We start from the raw sequence: 6,864 nt of genomic DNA, 5'->3' as shown, positions 1-6,864 counted from the left end.
GGAGAAGTTTTTCTTCTTAATGGGTGTGTTTAAAATGCTCCGTGTGTCACGTGAACTAAAAAACCTCATCTCTCCTGAACAATATATTCGGCATTTAAAACCGCGGCTTTTCCACTGTGGGCATTCTTATATAGCAAACATCTAGATCCTGAATTTATTGCTGAACTTAAGTTTATTTCCAATGTCCTTAATTTCAATGTCTAATTTACTACCATTCCTAGACCGCATTCTACTATCATAATATTTTTCTTTTCCCTGCTTAACTTCAGGGGTTAGCTTTCCAAAACCGTTCAACATGTGTACTCGGAGTCAAGTTTTCAAATGAACAAATGACTCCGACTGAATAAAAATAACATTCAACTCCCCGCAGCTTACACTGAGAACCACCCCAAGGTATTTCGCGATGCGAGAGAAAAAAATAATATCCAAAATAAAAGTTACATGATGAATGGGAGAAGAAACACCCACCAAAGCTCCGCGGCCCCTCTAATTCACAAACATACATATATAGTTTTTATACATATATATGTGCCCACAGGGAGGCACAAGACGGGAGGAGAACCAGGTAGCCAGTTACATTTTATATAATAAGACACAGACCCAGTCACACGCAATATGATATTTGGGATGTTTGCCAGCATACAAGAAATTTATTGCCAATAAATGGTGAAGCAAAACCTCTGTGATTTAAGCTGCCACCGAGGTACCAACACGATTTATCTCCTTTTTCCATTCCCCGTGAGAGAAAAGCTTCAGCAGGCATCAAGAAGGGAAGGGAGCAGCAGCTCAGCCAATCCAGAATGCAGCCCTAATTTTTGCTGTAACTGGCTCTAATTTAAATCAGGATTTTTCATGTAGCGTGTGATCCCAGCCCAAACCCCCACTGCTGGGATTTGGGAATCCCAGCCCAAACCACGCACCGGTGCCCACAGGCTGGGCGAGCGCCGACCCTGCAAACGCTTCTCTTGAGCATCAGGAAGATGCTCACTTCTGTTATTATTCTGGAACTGTTCTTTATATACTTTTAAAGGAAATAAAAAGGGACACTGATGTATGCCTCTAGCTGAGGTTTGGTTTCCTCCACTGTGGTTCATGATAGTTGGGGCAACCCCGAGATATTGCTCTGGCTCATCCTGCCCAGACTCTCTACTACTCTCTCTACAGCTCCCTGAAAGGAGGTGGTAGCAAGGCGGGGGTCGGTCTCTTCTCCCAAGTAACAGGCGATAGGACAAGAGGAAACGGCCTCTAGTTGCGCCTGGGGAGGTTTAGGCTGGATATTAGGAAAAATTTTTACACTGAAAGGGTTACTAAGCATTGGAACAGGCTGCCCAGGGAAGCGGTTGAGGCACCATCCCTGGAGGTATTTAAAAGACGGGCAGACACAGTGCTTAGAGATATGGTTTAGTGGTGGGTTGTGTCAGAGTTAGGATGATGACTAGACGATCTGAATGGTCCCTTCCAACCTGGGCGATTCTATGATTATATGACCACCCGGTCCTGCTGCGAGCTGGGCTCCTTGTGAGACCTCTCTAGAGACTCTCCCTTGAGCCTGCTGCCAAAATGCAATCTGCTTCCCCCCTCTGCACCCTCTGCCCCCAGATAAGCAGGGCACGCATTTCCTTAAGTTATCCCCGAGTTACAGCTCTCGTTTGCCAAACCAAGTAAAATAAAAGCGTCCCTGCTATACTGGAGTCAACAGCACACAAAAAGCAATTTATCAAAAAGAACAAACAGATGTAGGAGTAATTGTTCACATAAGCAAATTCCAGAGACTTTTTTACAGCTATTCACGCTGTTATGACGTCCCTTTGCCTGATTTCAAGCAATTACTGTGGCAGCACATCACACGTCCAGCTTCACATGAGGTGCGGAGCACACCCTCGGCTCTTACAAAAACAGGCTAACGTGGCACCGCACATGAACTCCCCTACTATCCACTGTCGAGGGGCAAAGTCTGTTTTCCATTAAGCCAAATACATTTCCTCCAATTCCCAGTGCTCGCTTTATGTCATATTATTTCTTGGTACCCTCCGGAAGTTTCCCCCCCCTCTCTCTGCCTTCTGCCCCTTCAGGGAAGGTTACGAAGAGAAGCTTTCTACAGCCTTAAGGATAGCCCAAGTAAAGGTCTGTACAAAAGCTCATGCACCTGAATTTAAATTAAATAAGAGATTTCAGCAAAGCAGTAAGCTTTAGGTGCTCAAATGCAAGACAGGAAAGAAGGTCCATCAGGGCAAAGAACTACAAAAAAGCCACGGCCTGGATCCTTTCCTCCTTACCCCGTGCCCCACCACAAACATGAGAGGCAAGAGTAGGGCAGACCAGCTCTTCCACCCGATTCTTTCAAGAGAAATAAATGTATGGTATAGTCACAGAATCATAGAATGGTTCGGGTTGGAAGGGACCTTAAAGATCATCCAGTTCCAACCCCCTGCCATGGGCAGGAACACCTCCCACCAGACCAGGCTGCTCCAAGCCCCATCCAGCCTGGCCTTGGACACCTCCAGGGATGGGGCAGCCACAGCTTCTCTGGGCAACCTGGGCCAGGGGCTCACCACCCTCACAGGAAAGAATTTCTTCCTAATGTCTAATCTAAATCTCCCCTCTTTCAGTTTAAAACCGTTACCCCGTCGCAAGCAATTACGTCGCAACATCACAAGCAATTATATATGTATTTATTTATTTATTTAGCTGGATTATTTTAACTATGACCAGCTCTTGATATTTTATTATTTTAATTTTTTAAATTTATTTTAAGCTAAGAAACAAAAAAAAAAGGAAGTAAAAAGAAGAATGACTTGTAATTTGGGGAGTACAATGACAATATGCAGTATTCGGGTAGTTACACCGTTCAAGAGAAGCTATTCCCTTTGCAGAAAAATACACGAAAGCTTTTTGCAGTGAGGTAATATTGCACTGTAATCTATATTGAGATAAGGATTTGAATACATAAGTGTGAAATTATACAAGCAAAATAGGATGGAGAGATCCCTTTGAAGTATATTAAGAAAGAAAAGTGAAAGTGATACAACAAATAAATAAAAAAGAATTTTTAAAGACGATTGACCCGCAAGTGCTACTAGAAAAAGGTCTTCCTTTTATTTGGGTTTTCTATGATGTGGGAAAAGGTACTTTTTATGAGACGAATTCATCGGAGTGCGTGAAAATCTGGGGAAAGATGCCAGGCCAAATTAGCGTTAAACAGCTTCGTTCCCCAGGGCGTGCCCGAGTTTCCCCTTCCCCTTTAGTAGGGTAACAAGCGGGTAAGCGAAGGGTTGCGATCCTCAGCTTTATTGTAAGCAGGGATGCTCATTAAAGCAGCCCAGGAACAGCGCAGGCCTCCCGCATGGACCATTAAGTTAACATCCCGTTAAGTACACATCATCTTTCTATCCCTGCGCTTGCTGGGAAACTGTTTTCAAATGCTTCGTGCAGGGTGGAGGCAGTATTTCTCCTACTTATTAACAACTGAAGACCAACACAGATGACTTTGATTTCTGGAGCGTTTAATGGCACAGAAATATTGAAGCACACATTACTTTTCCATCCTTTGTAAAGTGCGCTCTGTGCTTCTTTATCCTTAAATCACCTGCAGGGAGATCTCAGCTCCCTCTTTCCTTCCCAGCTGCTACGTTCTTCCTGAAGTGCTTTTTGATCAGCATATAAGGTGCCTTACTTGTGCCGTACCTTATCCTCATTTTAAAGCAAGCTGGAACGTAACGCTGCTATTTCGTTCAGTCCTTGACTGCTGTCTGCTGATGAGATATTCTGGGATCACGGCTCATCCTTCTGTCAGCCTGCAAGTTTTACTAACTTGTTCAGTTAATGAAATGAAAACCCAACTTAACAGCCTTAGTTGGCAAAGCTAGTTCTACCCGTAAGCCAAATACGTTATGTTTCCTAATATTGTTAATACTCTGCTCTTCCCTGCAAGAATCTGAAATAGCCAATGCAGGAGGAATCTCCCCAGCACAGCCTTGCCCTGCTTTCCCTCGCTCCATCTCCTTCCCTTCCCTCACTCCACCTCCTTCCCTTCTCTTGGCCATGCTCACCCTCGTGTATGCTCCCTTTCTCACACACAAACACTTCCATTGGCAAAACCAGGGGGGGCGGAGGGGAAGGGGGAAAAAAAGGGAGTCTGATTCTGGAAGTGTTCTCCAAAACACAGAGGCTTGCAGCAGCAGTCGGACATCAGAATGGAGCAAGTACGAGACGTGTCACAGGTAAAAGCATCCCAATGTGATAACTGGGGAGCGCTCTAAAACTGGATGGGAAGTTCCCCAGTCCCACCTTTCAAGGAGTATTTACCACAGTGTCTAAGTGGAAAATAGAGATAATCTAAAGGACAGTCTTATCTCCTTGGTGACCACACCAAGAGTCCACACCAGCAGCCTTTCTGACTCATTCTCCTTTGCAACCAGGTCAGCACCAGCCGTCTCAACACCTCCACCCAGCTCCTACTGTGGACCTATTGCATGGGCCACCAAGCTTATGGTCTTGACGGCAATATCTGATCATTTATTTTCACTGATATTTGGATAAAACTTTCTACACGATATCCATGCCATTCCTGGAAAATGAATCATCGCCCTGCGTAGAGAATCATAGAATCATAGGGTTGGAAGGGACCTCTGGAGATCATCCAGTCCAACCCCCTGCCAGAGCAGGGTCACCCAGAGCAGGTGGCACAGGAACGTGTCCAGGTGGGGTCTGAATGTCTCCAGAGATGGAGACTCCACCACCTCTCTGGGCAGCCTGTGCCAGGGCTCTGCCACCCTCAAAGGAAAGAAGTTCCTCCTCATGTTGAGGTGGAACTTCCTATGCTCAAGTCTGTGCCCGTTACCTCTTGTCCTGTCCCCGGGCACCACTGAAAAGAGCCTGGCCCCATCCTCCTGACACCCACCCTCTAAGTATTTATAAGTGTTGATAAGATCCCCCCTCAGCCGTCTTTTTTCCAGACTGAAAAGACACAAATCCCTCAGACTTTCTTCATCAGAGAGGTGTTCCAGTCCCCTAATCATCTTGGTAGCCCTTTGCTGCACCCTCCCCAGCAGCTCCCTGTCCTTCTTGAACCGGGGAGCCCAGAACTGGACACAGTACTCCAGGGGCGGCCTCACCAAGGCAGAGTAGAGGGGGAGGATGACCTCCCTCCACCTGCTGGCCACACTCTTCTTGATGCAGCCCAGGATGCCATTGGCCTTCTTGGCCACAAGGGCACATTGCTGACTCATGGTCATCCTGTTGTCCACCAGGACTCCCAGGTCTCTTTCAGCTGAGGTGCTCTCCAGCAGGTCAGTCCCCAACCTGTCCTGGTGCATGGGGTTATTCCTCCCCAGGTGCAGCACCCTACACTTGCCCTTCTTGAATTTCATAAGGTTTCTCCCTGCCCAATTCTCCAGCCTGTCCAGGTCAGAAGTAGCAAACGACTTTCCTATATGCTATTTTTCCCTCTACAAAATAAAACGGAGTTGAAGGAGCAAAGCCAGGCTGCTGCCCCGCGTGCCGGGTGGCTGGCGTGGCCCTGTGGAGGAGCTGCGAGGATGACTTTGGTCCCTGGGAAACTGCAGCCACACAGTAGAGAGGGACCATCTTCCACTGCACTACAGGTTAGAAGGGGTAAATGATAACCGACATAGGATCACAGGATTTCAAGCTTTTTTTTTTTTTTTTTTTTTAGAATATGATTGTTCCAAATCCATTATTTTGGATCAGCACTTTCTGCTCATGCAGCTCCTCAGCTCACTCTCTTTGTAGAAGAGAATCCAATTCTCTGTGCTAACCAGGCATTTTTTTCCCTTGAGCAGGTAGGCAATAAAAATCCACCTCTGTACAGCCCAAACGGCCACGCTCACAAAGCATGCAACTGGGTACGCAACTAGTCGGCGAAGCGTGCAACAAGGTTTGTAAGTACTCTGCAAACTTTGCATCCCAAGCTGCGAAATAAAGTAGATGGGTGGGCCTGCAAGAAAGCTGGAGAGGGACTTTTTACAAGGGCTGGTAGTGATAGGATGAGGGGCAATGGCTTCAAACTAGAAGAGTGTAGACTTAGATTAGATATTAGGAAGAAATCCTCTCCTGTGAGGGTGGTGAGCCCCTGGCCCAGGTTGCCCAGAGAAGCTGTGGCTGCCCCATCCCTGGAGGTGTTCAAGGCCAGGCTGGATGGGGCTTGGAGCAGCCTGGTCTGGTGGGAGGTGTCCCTGCCCAGGGCAGGGGGTGGAACTAGATGATTTTCAAGGTCCCTTCCAACCCAAACCATTCTATGATTCTATGATTCACCACCGGCCGCAGTCCCTGCCGGGCACCCTGATGTGACCTGGCGTTGCCGGGGAAGAGCAATCCTGCAGGAAGGACTCCGTGTCCCTGAGGAATGATCTATTTTGAAACTATAAGCAATACCTGCAGTTCCCCGCATTACCGGGTTATAATGATCTTTGTATAGATAACTGAGCACGTCTTTCTGAGGGAAGAGTAATCATTAAAGAGGAGTCTCTTAAGAAAAGACAAAGTCCACTGTCAAGGAAAGATAATGACCTGTAAGTTTAACAGAGCCTTCTGAATCGTACACCTTTGATTTTCAGTGTATTTTGTGCTCCAGAAATACACTTTTTGTAAATAGACTAATTACTATTTTTTTTTTCAGCCACCTAGTTAAAGGTGTCTTAAATTTTCCAGTGCTTATTTCTGTGAATTTTTCACAACACAATATTGAAAAATATTGAGAAGAAAGGTGAAAAATAATTCAATATCACTGTAGAGTAAAACACATGGCTACTACATAGCAAAACAGTTTATTCTCAGGCTTGATTCTGTTATCTGCATTATCAGGAGGGAAAAATATTTTTCAAATACTTCAGTACTGCAAAGGTA

This window comes from Chroicocephalus ridibundus, chromosome 4 (assembly GCF_963924245.1).
Source record: "Chroicocephalus ridibundus chromosome 4, bChrRid1.1, whole genome shotgun sequence".
NCBI classification, from domain to species: Eukaryota; Metazoa; Chordata; class Aves; order Charadriiformes; family Laridae; genus Chroicocephalus; species Chroicocephalus ridibundus.
Note: the sequence above shows the minus strand (reverse complement) of the source record.